The 13,889-nt window shown below is 38.5% G+C and overlaps 1 non-coding gene across 1 annotated transcript; it reads right to left on the reverse strand.

Moving 5' to 3' along the window:
- Positions 1-12,562: 12,562 nt before the first annotated feature.
- On the reverse strand, positions 12,563-12,669 carry LOC131150099 (small nucleolar RNA R71). Its single transcript, XR_009135481.1, has one exon. It is a non-coding gene; the product is annotated as a small nucleolar RNA R71 (small nucleolar RNA).
- Between the last annotated feature and the right edge of the window lie 1,220 nt (positions 12,670-13,889).

The following is a 13,889-nucleotide window of genomic DNA, read 5'->3' on the forward strand; positions in this document are numbered from 1 at the left end:
GTGGTTGCAACTAACCTATGGGTCTCTGGTGCTCAACCTTTATATGTTGGCACGTCAAGCACTGCTTTACGAATTCAGCAATCTTCTTCTTTATGCCGGTCCACCAAAAGGATTCCTGTAGATCCCGATACATTTTTTTACTACCTAGATGCACAGTGTATAGGGATCTATGTGTCTTATCCAAGACAACTCTCACAATTTGAGTATCTACAGGAACACATAATCTGGTATGAAATCGCAAAGCTTCGTCATCTGATGTACTGAACTCTTCTTCTTGCCCATCTTGCACTTTCTCTATAAACTTTGCAAATTCTAGATCATTTCTCTGGGTAGCTTTAATATTTTCTTGCAATGTAGGCTGTAACATTGGTAATAAATTCCTGGTGATCACCCTCTATCAGCTCCACATCTAACCTCTCCAAATCCATCTGAATAGGGCGCTGAACCTCCATTGCTGACACCACTGCTCCTGTTGTTTTCCTGCTCAATGCATTAGCCACCACATTTACTTTCCCTGGATGGTAGCTGATAGTATAATCATAGTCCTTGATAAGCTCCAACCATCTTCTCTACCGCATATTCAAATCTTTTTGGGTGAAGAAATACTTTAAGCTTTTGATTAGTGAAAATCTTGCATTTCCCACCATAAAGATAATGCCTCCAGATTTTCAGAGCATACACCACTGCTGCTAATTCTATATCATGCACAGGGTAGTACTTTTCATATTCCTTAAGATGTTTAGACATGTAGGCGATGACTCTTCCATGCTGCATTAACACACATCCGAGTCCCTTTAAAGATGCATCACTGTATATCATAGATCCATCCTCCCCTGATGGAATAGCCAGTATCGGTGCTGAGACCAACCGCCGATTTAACTCCTGAAAGCTCTGCTCATAATCATCGATCCAATCAAACTTCACATTTTTCCTCATGAGTCATGTTAGTGGACCCGATAATCTGGAGAAATCATCTACGAAGCGTCAGTAATAGGCTGCCAAACCCAAAAATCTCCTGAGTGCTTGGACATTTCCTGGCCTCACCCAACTCACCAGTGCCTCTATCTTACTTGGGTCAACCAATATACCATCCTTAGAGATCACATGCCCGAGGAAAGTAACCTGCCTTAACCAGAATTCACATTTTTTGAATTTTGCATACAACTTTCTTTCCCCCAATATCTACAACACCAGCTTCAGATGATGCTCGTACTCCTCAAAACTCCTCGAGTAGACTAATATATCATCAATGAAGATCACAACAAACTGGTCCAGGTATTAATGAAACACCCGATTCATTAAATCCATAAATACTGTTGGTGCATTTGTAAACTCAAACGACATCACCAAAAATTTGTAATGCCCATATCTGGTTGGAATGCTATTTTCGAAATGTCCTCAGTTATAACTTTTACCTAATGATAACCTGACCATAGGTCAATTTTAGAGTAGACCTGGGTCCCTTGGAGCTGATAAAATAAGTCATCAATCCTGGGAAGAGGATATTTATTCTTGATTGTCAATTTGTTTATCTCCCTATAATCTATACACATCCTTATAGTCCCATCTTTCTTTTTTATGAACAGGATTGGGACCCCTACGGCAACACACTGGGCTTGATAAATCCTTTATCCAGCAACTCCTGCAACTGATTTTCAATTCCTTCAATTCGGATGGAGCCATATGGTATGGTGCTTTATATATCGGTGCCGACCTTGGTAGTTGATCCATGGTAAATTCAGTCTCTCAGCCTGGTGGTAAGCTAAGCAATTCTTCTAGAAAAACATCTGGAAATTCTTTTACTATTGAAATATCAGCCTATTTTAGTTCTTCTTTTGGCAATTCTTTTATGTAGGCAACATACCCCTGGCAACCACCCTGTAGCAGTCTCCTCACTTGAATAGCTGACACTAGTTGTGGTGAGACATGCACACGTGAATCCACAAATCTGTATTCTTGCTCACCCGAGCTCTAAAAATCACTTCTTTTTTATGGCAATCTATGCTAGTGTGATTAGCTGCTAGCCAATCTATACCTAGTATTACATCAAACCCTTGCATATTTAGTACCATGAGATCAGCTGGTAGTACTTTCTCCTAAATGCTTACTGGAATGTTCCGAAGTACCTTCCTACACCTCACCATTGATCCTGTCGGCGTGACTACAGACAACTCAACATCTAATAACTGTGCTTTTATCTTATTTACTTTAATATACCCTGCTGATACAAAGGAATAGGTGGCACCTGTGTCAAATAAAACAATAACTTTATATGGTAAAACAGTAAGTATACCTGTGACAACATCTTTAGTAGCCTCGGTGTCTCCCGGTGTCAAAGCATAAACCCTCACTGGTGCTGTAATGACCTGAAGAATAATGGTATTTAAATAATAAAGAGAGAGGAAAATGGAAATATAAAAGGGGGTGGCAGCAGACTTCGTTGACGAACGTGAAGTGTTCATTGACGACATGGCATTTTGGGCTCGTTAACGAGGGTGCGCTTCATTGATGAGAAGATACTGAGAGGGTGTTTTGGCGACTCTAAATTTCATCGATGAGGGGTGAGAGTTCGTCAACGAATTGCCTTCTTGACCTCGTCGAAGGAGTGACGTGGGTTAGCTTGTTATTGTGGTAGTGAATTGGGCTAAACCGAGGAATGTCTAGAAGATTAGGATTTTCTTGGGGTTAGTTGGTTATTACCGTCATTTCATTGAGGGATTCTCAGCTTTATCTTGGTCTCTGACATGACTGACTAGGTCAGATTTGAATGGGACGACAGTTGTGAGCAAAGTTTTCTGGAATTGAAACAGAGACTTGTCATAACACCAACGATGCATCCTTGAAGGGACGTGGTTTTGTACTAATGCAGCATGGTAGAGTGGTAGCGTATGCTTCAATACAGTTGAAAGAATATGAAAAGAACTATCCTACCCATGATCTTGAATTAGCTGCGGTGGTGCATGCATTGAAGATTTGGAGGCATTACCTGTATGTCGAGCGATGTGAAATTTTCTCTAACCATAAGAGTTTGAAGTATTTCTTTACTCAGAAGGAACTGAATATGAGACAGAGAAGGTGGTTGGAGCTTGTTAAAGATTTTTATTGTACCATTAATTATCACCTAGGAAAAGTAAATATGGTAGCTAATGCGTTGAGCAGGAAGTCTGCGAGACCAGTGGTAGCAGTTAAGGAGATCCAATATCCAATCATGATGGATCTAGAGAGACTCGGCATAGAGTTGATAGAGAGTGATCCTCCAGTATGTATCACCAGTTTAGTGGTACAACCTACTCTATAGGAAATAATTAAAGCTGCTCAGAAGGAAGACCAAGAATTAGCAGAGGTATTAGTCAGAGTGCAGAATGGTCAGGGGGAGGAATTCTGTTTGTCAGATGATGGAGCCTTGCAATTCCATTCCAGGTTATGTGTTCCTACCGATGTTGACGTCAGAAAGACTATTTTAGAGGAGGCTCATAGATCTTTGTATACAGTTAATCCTGGCAGTACGAAAATGTATAGGGATCTGCGAGAGTTTTACTAGTGGAGTTGTATGAAGAAGGAGATTACCGAGTATGTAGCGTAGTGTCTAACGTACTAGCAAGTAAAAGCCGAGCACCAAAGACCAGCGGGTCAGTTACAACCGCTATTTATCCCAGAGTGGAAGTGGGATCATATATCCATGGACTTTGTTTCAGGGCTGCCATCGACATTGCATGGCCAGAATGCAATCTGGGTGATTGTAGATCTTTTGACTAAGATCTCCCATTTCCTTCCTATCAAGATCAGCTACTTCCTTAACCGTTTGGTAGAAATTTACATTCAGGAAATAGTCCGTCCTCATGGAGTGCCCGTCTATAGTGTCAGATCGAGACCCGCGTTTCACGTCACGTTTCTAAAGAATCTTGCAGGAAGCTTTAGGGTCTCATTCATCTTTTAGCACGACATTCCATCCTCAGTTAGATGGACAGACTGAAAGGACGATACAAATATTAGAAGATATGCTTCGAGCATATGTACTGGACTTTAGGGGTAGTTGGACTTAGTTCATGCTACTGGTAGAGTTCGCGTATAATAATAGCCATTAGGCCAGCATTGGTATAACACCGTTTGAGGCTCTATACAGTAGGAGATGCCGTTCTCCTCTATATTGGGATGAGATGGCTAAGTGGCGAATCGTGGGACTAGAATTAGTACAGTAAGCATATGATAAGGATCAGCTCATTAAGAATAGAATCAGTCTAGTTTAGAGCCGACAGAAGAGTTATGCCGATAATCACTGTAGGAAATTATAATTTGATATCGCTGACCATGTATTTTTGAATATAGCTCCATTAAAAGGGGTTACGAGATTTGGAAGGAAGGGTAAACTTAGCCCTAAGTTTATCGGTCCATTTGAGATTCTAGAGAAAGTAGGGCCGGTTGCCTAGAGGTTAGCTTTACCACCTGCGTTATCCAGGATGCACGAAGTATTCCATGTCTTTATGTTGAGGAAATAAATCCTAGACCCTTCTCATATTATCAGTTATGGTGAATTGAAACTCAGCGATTCACTAGTTTATGAGGAAGTACCAGTACAGATACTGGATAGAAGAGAACAGGAATTGCGTAACAAGAAGATTCCTCTGGTAAAGGTTCTATGGAGAAATTACGCGATAGAAGAGGCTTCTTGGGAGTTCGAGGAATAGATAAAACAGAAATACCCGCAGTTGTTCTAAGACGTTCAGTCTTGATCAAGAAAATATAAGTGAATGTATAATGTTTCTTTTGCAGGTACATGTAATAATTTAGTTAGTAAGTAATATTTTAGTTTTGGGGAATTTTTATTTTACTTATGTAATCTCCCAGGACTTAGAATGTAACCACGGTATTCCTCCACCATAAGTGAGGGTAAGTAATAAAATAGGTAGACCGTTTTGCCTTTAAGGGATGATGGGTTATATGAATAGTAAATTTCGAGAACGAAATTTTATAAGGAGGGGAGAATGTAATGACCTGAAGAATAATGGTATTTAAATAATAAAGAGAGAGGAAAATGGAAATATAAAAGGGGGGTGGTAGCAGACTTCAGCATTCGTCGACGACGTGGCATTTTGGGCTCATCGACGAGGGTGTGCTTCGTCGACGAGAAGATACCGAGAGGGTGTTTTGGAGACTCTGAATTTCGTTGACGAGGGGTGAGAGTTCGTCGACGAATTGCCTTCTTGACCTCATCGACAAAGTGACGTGGCTCGTCAATGAAAGCCAGTGTATAAATAGGCCTAACTCTCATTTTTGGCTGGAAATTGTGCAAAAACTTCCCTCTCTCTCATCCCTTTGTCCCTTCTACCTTCTCTCTAAGATCTCGGGCTGGATTCTCACCTTTTTGACGATCTGAAGCCACCACGACGCTCTTGGGAAAGTTCTCTGCAAACGTATCGGAGTGGATCATCGGTGGGGCTACTTTGGGATTCATCTCTGATTCAAGGTAAGGCTATTTATTTAGAATTTGGTCTTTCTTTAGTTATAGGAAATGTTATTCACAAAAAAATACTGATGTTTGGTTCTAGGAGTTGTTGTTTTCAGGATGTTGAACGGGGAACCCTGCGAGTGCAGGACCAGTGAATTTTAGGGGGGATTTCTTTTCAGTAATCAGGTAAGGGAATAAACTAAAGCAATTATTTTTCACGCAAATTATTATTATTTATTAGTAAATTAATTTTCAGGAAATATGTATTACATATATATGAGTAGATTGGTAAAAATGCATATTTGGGAAAATACTGCTAATATGTTGAAATGTATATATATATATTATGAAATGCCAAGAAATATGATTTTATAATAGAATGTATGGTTTTATTCAGTGTTGTGTGGCATGAATATTATTTTACATGGAAAATATGATGTTATGGCAATTTTATGAATAAGGTACGTTTTTCAGAAATTATGAAATAATGCAGTACATTATGATTTCAAAATACATGATAAATGAATTATTTATTTAGAATGATAAGTATGAAATATTTGGGGCATGACCGTGATTGATAGCCAGAGCAAGGCCATGTATTATGTATGATTTCGGCGTAGGGCAGCAGTTATGAAAGTAATCGGTGTAATGCCATATGTATTTATGTTATTACAGAAAATGCTATCAATATTTTTACTTTAAATTGTATATTATCATGTATTATATATTATCGTAGCCCAGATAATAGTTTAGTTAAGTTCCAGGAGCACGGTACCGTAGCTATACAAATAAGATTATTATATTTCAGACTTGTGCTAACCACCCCTTCTAGTAAAGGGGGTGGGAGATGGATAGTCGATGTGATTTTCAGTGTAGAGTTGTAAACGTTCATCTGGAAGTCCGGGACAGGGTGTGGCGGGTCCATCGTACTTGTAGACATTTTTGACTTAGCAGTGGTTGGCCAGCCATTGTCGGGTCCCTCATTCAGGCTGCACAACCCGTCATGGGGGGCAATACATGACGTCGCTAGCTATACATCCTGGGTAATTTACAGTATTATCAGTTATGTCAGACATTTGATGATCACTAAGGCTTATTAGAAATTATGAAAATATATGATTATTCAGTATGCTATGATGAATGTTTTCTAGTATATGAAATGTATTGTATATGTATTATAGAACTAAATATTCATGTTGCCACACAGCTGTATTTAGTTTATCTTCCCTTACTGAGAAGTGTCTCACCCCCCAAACTAAAATAATTTTCAAGAAACCCAAAAAGACCGGCAGATCGAGGCCATCGTTGAGATAGGTTGATACCACCCTGCTAGGAGGGTAAACTTTGATCTAGGGACAGGAAATTTATGTAGTGGGTTCCTAGATATGTAAATATTTTTGTATTTTTGGAGATTATATATAAACACACTATTTTGGGAATGTAGCTGACTCTGGTATTATGCATTATATGGTTATGAGAATGTGATTTATATTTACTGCTGCTTAGGTTTCCGTTGTGAATGTCAGATGTGTCCCTATTACCCATGGGTTTGGGTCGACTTTATTATTAAATATGTTTTACTATATGATAAGATAAGCAGGTCATTACAGGTGCTGTGTTCCTCTGCTGACCTCCACGGGGCGTCTAGTAACCACCCTGAAGTGGTCTGGGAGCTAGTGTATAGTTTGATGGTCCCCGACAAGATCGTGCCATATGGCCAGGTCTCCGATATCGGTAACAAACATTCTTATCCAATCGGAACTCAACCAGATGTCTTCGACCATACTTGGGGCAGGTGGGATAAGTCTGCCCACCCTAATACCCACTGTGTCCTGTCGTCTGCCTCTGACCCTCACCAGCTCTATCTCCTCTCCATGGACCTCAACTAGGCCCACTCTGAAAACTCGGAGGCGTGGGCTTCTTCCTCCGGCTCAGTACTTCCACATCTGCCTACTCACTCTCCTCTGCTACCATGGCCCTATCTACTAACTTTGGAGAAGTCCTGTATCTTAAAAACTACCACCTGTTTATAAACGTCCCACCTCAAATTTCTCTTGAACATCCTAGCCATCTTAACTTCATTTGGGACAATATAAGGGCAGAAGCACGATGACTTGATGAATTTCACCGCGTACTACTGGACTGTCATCGATCCCTAGGACAAGTTTAGAAATTCCTATACTTTAGCCTCTCTAACTGAGGGAGGATAGTATCTGTCAAAGAATATGTCCCTGAATCGGGTCCAGGTCATCGGCACTAGAATGGATCTCTACTCCTCTAGTAATCTAGTGGTCGTCCACCATCTCTTAGTCTCCCCTATCAGCTTATACGTGGCATAAAGGCCCCTCTGCTCATCGGTGCAGTGGAGCATCATCAAAATCTTCTCTATCTCTTGCATCCAGTTCTCCGCAACTGTAGGGTTAGCCGCTTTTGAAAATGCTGGTGCGTTCATCTTTGTAAATTTTTCTATCGTGCATCCTTAAGCTGTAGATGGACCTCCCTATTCCCTGGAGCTGGGGGCAATCTCAGCCATGACCTACTAAGCCTCACTGTGTAACATAGCATCTGAATCCCCGCCTTCTGCACCAGAAGGCCCTGCTCCATCGTCTCCACTAGCGTGAACGCTACTACCCCCCTGGGTTCATCCTGTAATATTACCAAATTATTCTGAGAAACCGAACCTTACAATACTATACTAACTAAAATGCCCCTTCCTCTTATCACTAATTTAAGGTCTGGCCTTACCATATGGGAATAGAATTCAATGATAGTTTACTATGGTTTTGCTGAAATCGTCACCCCAGGAAAAACATACAAATCACCTCGAAACTCTACCTCCAAACTGCAGAACAGAACCATAAATTTTCATCCTAATTCCCCAACATTAACGCTCTGATATCCTATTCCACTCTTCTTAAATTTCATTACTATATTCTGGTATTGTTTTTCGCTGTACTCTAGAGTCTGCAGAACCTAGCAACCTAGGCTCTAATACCAAACTGTAACGGCCCAAAAATTAAACTTTATATATGTATATATATTACTCTGATACCCCTATAGGCACGGAACTGGTAACTACCTCATCAAATCGGCCACCTCAACCCAGTCTTTTGGGGAGTTTGCAAACCCTCCAAGCACGGTTGACGGAAACCATCCACACACTATCTAAGATGTGTGGTTGCACTTTGAACTATACTGGCAACGGTACTGTGCTCTACTAACTAAACATAACTTGATTCATCAGGGTCTGATACTGTATATACTATTTCTATAGATATCCTACTGTTTTCATCATGATTCCAAAATGACCATAACACTATAAATTTGATATGAAATACTATAACATCTGACTAAAATAACTATAATATCTGACTGTAATATCTTACTGTCATATCTGATTGAATAATTTGTAATGTCTGAGGGTTATGGTTTTGGAAAGCATGACATTCTGTAAATACTGTAAAATACTTGTCTGTATAATATTTGTAAAATATCTGTCTGGTAAATATCTACCTATAAAATATATTTGTCTATATATACACTGTAAATCATGATATTCTGAAAAACTATATAAATTTTGTACTTAACAAATATCTACTTAGGCCACACAATTAATAAAACTCATGTTCTGAAATCTGTAAAACTGTATAATATATACCCTATACCTTAATAAACAAATACTATAATTTACTGATAATATTTCTAAATTTACTAGTATGGCATATTTCCCTTACCTAACTGGTTGGGAGGCTCGCCTTCAACTTTATCCTCACACTCACAGCGTACTATCCCCAAAATCCTGAAATAATACATATTTCTAATAAATCAACTATATTTCTCCGAACCTACATACTCATAATTTTCTGAATTATAATTTACTTGGGCTCCTAGAAATATCTGCTGGGGGTCCTCAACCCATATCTGCAGGGTCCTAAAACGCCCTATCCTTGAAAATATAATACCCTAGTTTTACTCCAAAAAACACCAGTATATTCCTATACTTACTGAATCTAAACTCAGATAAATTTGATAATGCTGAAAATACTCGAATATTCAACTTACCCTGATTTTGGGATGGTACCCAAGTTAGCCTAACCAACGATCTACTTTAGCAGACTTGAAGCGATTCTTCCAAAGAGTAGCATGCCGGATTCTGATCATCGAACTGAAAAAAATTGGAGCCAAAATCATAGAGAGAAGGGGAGAGGGTCAGTTTTTAAAGAGAGAAGGGGTTGCTACACGATTTTCTAGCTAAAAAACCCAGATTAGGCATATTTGTAATCCTGGATTCGTCGATGAGATACGTCACCTTGTCAACGAGTCCATGAACGGAGTTCATCGCTGAACTCGAATCCCTCATCGATGAACTTCAGACTCTGCTAAACCCCCTCTCGATAAATTCTCGTCGACAAGACACGTGTCCACATTGACGAGTCGAAGAAGGATACTCGTCAACGAGAACCCGGTGTTCGTGGATTAGACTCTGTGAGTCCCTTTTGGAAATTTCCTTTTCTTCCCTTTTCTTTTACTATTTAATTACTATAATTCTTTGGGTCTCTACATAACATCTCCAAATCCATCTAGATAGGGTGCTGAATCTCCACTGCTGGCAATACTACTGATTATGCGCTTAAATTGCGTAATTAGGTGCTTTAATTCATGCATTACGAATTTTTTTTAAATGCCTAATTACTCTAAATATTCTAACATTGTGTTCTATTTATAAAATTTAGGTTTTATTGAGTAATTTATAAAATTTTGATATTTTTGTTGCAGGGCAACTATTGGATGCTAAAAATCAATGATACTTTGTAATATACGTGTAACTCTTTTATTTGACCTCCGATTTAGATGATTTAGGATGCTATAGAAAGATAAGAAAACGCTCCAAAGTTTTCATGTTTTGTATTTTGAAAAATACTGGCTGCATCAAGGTCGAAATTAGACGTGAATTTACCATACGCTGTTTTATGGATTATTTCGACAATTCTATGTAATCGGGGTGTACCTTTCTCATCCGAGTTCCGATCGAGATGATTCAAAATTTTGAGGAAATTTGAGAAGGATTTTTAAAACTTTTGTGTTTTGAGTTTTGAGAGTTATGGGCTATAGGAGGTTCGGAATCGGGCTTGAAGGTGGAGGGCAGACCATGTGCATTTGAAAAAAGAAAAGAAAAGAAAAAAAAATAAAATAAAAAAGTGTGATGTGACCCAGCCATGCAGCCAGGTCATCTTAGAGCAGCACACTGGGTGAGGAACAAAAGAAAGGAAAGAAAGAAAGGAAAAGAAAGGGAAGACAAGGGAAACGATAGCAAAAAGGAAGGAGACAGATTTTTGGAGGGTTTCTTTGGGGGAGCCGTGCGCCAGGCAAAAGGGGAGATGCCGCACCACTTTTTGGGAGAGTCTTTTGGGAGGATGAATTCTTTTTCTGGGAGTATTCTATTGGGAGAGAAGGAGGTTGCACCTAAGGAGTTTTTCTTTTGAAAAAAGATTTCTCTTTTGGAGTTGACGACACGCAGCAAATTTAAGTCTTTTCAGAATCGTAAGGCGGCGCTGTGGTGAATAACAAACACAGCAGCAAGGGAGAGTTGGCGACACATAGAAATTTCAAATCTTTTTGGAACAAGAAAGCGGCGTGCGATCGATGCTTGGGGTGTTCGCGGTGAGTAACGGCGGTGCTGCGAGTGCTGATTTTTTCAGTTCGCTGCAAATAGAAGAAAATATGGTGAAATCTGTTATGTTGGATTTAATTTTCGGAATGAACTAAATTTTTGTATTCTAGGAAAACGATGTAGCCAATTTAGAACTATGCTTGCTTTTTGATGCTAATTTGAAGTAGTTTTCATTAATGTTTGTTTGAGTTATTTTGCGTTTAATGCATTTAATTAACTAGCCATTAATTAAATGATATTAGTCTTATGATTTGCTATCGAAAGGGGGGATTATAGGATAGATCTTGGATAATTCAGTGTAGGTAAATATAGAGATTGAAAGACTTGTATGAACCTACATAGCATTAAAAATCGAGGGTCTTATTGCGTTCTTGCGTTATTAATTTATATAATCGTATGTTAAATAATAAATAAGAATAGGTTTTGATTGACTACTGAAAGAGGCTTTTGGAAAAATTGGAGATTTTCTAACAAATAGAGAATACGATTTCGAATTGGCTAGATGAGTAAAGCATAATGAGAAATTAGGTGAAATCGGTTTCCTAGAAATTTTCACCATTAGTAATTTATTAAGCGGCATTCAGTTTTAAATTCTCTTAAATAGTTTATTTAAAGTAGCTTTGTTTAAATTTCGCAGTCTAAAATTATTAATTTTTCTAAATAAAATCAAGGTTATTATGAATTCGATACTTGGTAAAATTAAGACATCAATCCCTGAGGACGATACTCTACACATCATTATATTATAAAACTACGATATAGTGCACTTGAGGTTAGCACCAATCAAGTTTTTGGCGCCGTTGCCGGGGATTGAGGTTTTCTTATTTTTGCTAATATTGATACAAAGTAATCTTGGTTTTAATTTAGAATTTTATTTTTATATTTTTATTTATTTATTTTCTTTTTATTTGATTTGATTTGATTTGATTTTTTATGTATTTCTAGTTTGTTTTTTATGTTGGATGCGCAGTGCTAGAACATGTGCCATTATTCCTTTTGATTCGGAGATTGAAAGAACGCTTAGAGTACTAAGGAAAAATAGGGTATTAGCCATGGAGAATGGACAAGATAATGCATAGCCACGCGCCTTGAAGGATTATGTACAGCCAGTTGTGAATGACAGCTATTCGGGTATCAGACGCCAGCCCATTAATGCCAACAATTTTGAGCTCAAACCCATATTAATCAACATGGTGTAGTAGGCCCAATTCAGTGGATCACCACTTGATGATCCCAATATCCATCTGGTGATGTTTTTAGAGATTTGTGATACTGTGAAGATCAATGGTGTTACTGAAGACACCATTAGACTGAGATTATTACCTTTTTCTTTGAGGGATAAAACAAGAGGTTGGCTACAGTCTCTACAACCAGGGAGTATCATGAGTTGGCAGGACATGACAGAAAAATTTCTAGCTAAATTCTTTCCACTTGCAAAAACAGCTTAACTCAGGAGTGAGATTGGTCAATTCAAGCAATATGATTTTGAATCACTCTATAAAGCATGGGAAAGGTATAAGGATTTGATTCGATGCTACCCACAACATGGTTTGCCGGATTGGTTGCAGATTCAGATGTTCTATAATGGGTTAAATAGGCAAACTCATACTTTAGTTGATGCTGCATTTGAGGGAACTTTGATGTTAAAGACACCTGAGGGTGCTACTGCTCTTTTGGAAGAAATGACCTCAAATAACTATAAATGGCCAACTGAAAGAACTATGGCTAAGAAAGTTGCTGGAATTCATAAATTAGAGCCGTTTCTGCACTTAGCTCAAGTTGCTTCTCTGTCTCATCAGATTTCAGCTTTGACAACCCAGAGGATACCACAAGGTGCAGAATATGTGGCAGCTACAAGTGGGACAAATCCGAGCAATGGCGCAAGTCAAGAACAGGTTCAATACATCAACAATCGGAACTACAATTATCGTGGTGATCCTTTGCCACAATATTACCATCCAGGGGTTCAAAATCATGAGAATTTGTCTTAAGGAAATACAAAGAATGTGCTACAACCTCCTCCAGGACTTGATAGTCATCAAGGTGAGAAGAAGATGTCACTTGAGGATGCAATGATATCATTTGTTAAGGAGACAAAAGAAAGGTTTAAAAAGACAGATGCACGACTGGATAACATTGAGACTCATTGTAACAACATGGGAGCCACCATGAAGAATCTTGAAATGAAAATCGGGCAACTGGCCATGACTATGAATTCCCAACAGAGAGGAACTTTTCCTAGCAACACCGAAGTGAATCCAAAGGAACAATGCAATGTCATCACACTTAGGAGTGGAAGAGAAATTGAGAAATCACCACAAAGGGAACCATATCCACCCCTATAGCTGAAAATAATGGTCAAGGCAAGAATAAAGTGGAAGAAGAGGAGATGGTGGATGACACACCAGCAGAGACTGACACATCATTGGCAATTTCATTTCCAGAAAATCCTCCTATTCTCTTTACTCGACTTCCTTATCCTCAACGCTTTCAAAAACAAAAATTAGATAAGTAATTTTCTAAGTTTTTGGATATTTTAAAGAAAATTCTCATAAATATTCCTTTTGCAGATGTCTTGGAACAAATTCCAAACTATGTCAAAATCCTAAAGGACATCATTTCAAAGAAAAGAAGGTTGGAGAAGTTCAAAACAACGAAACTTATCGAGGAGTGTAGTGCTATTCTTCAAAATAAATTGCCTAAAAAATTAAAAACATAAGGATTTTTACTTTGCCTTGCACTATTGGAAATTCATTTTTTGATAAAGTTTTA

This window comes from Malania oleifera, chromosome 2, assembly GCF_029873635.1.
Source record: "Malania oleifera isolate guangnan ecotype guangnan chromosome 2, ASM2987363v1, whole genome shotgun sequence".
NCBI lineage: Eukaryota > Viridiplantae > Streptophyta > Magnoliopsida > Santalales > Ximeniaceae > Malania > Malania oleifera.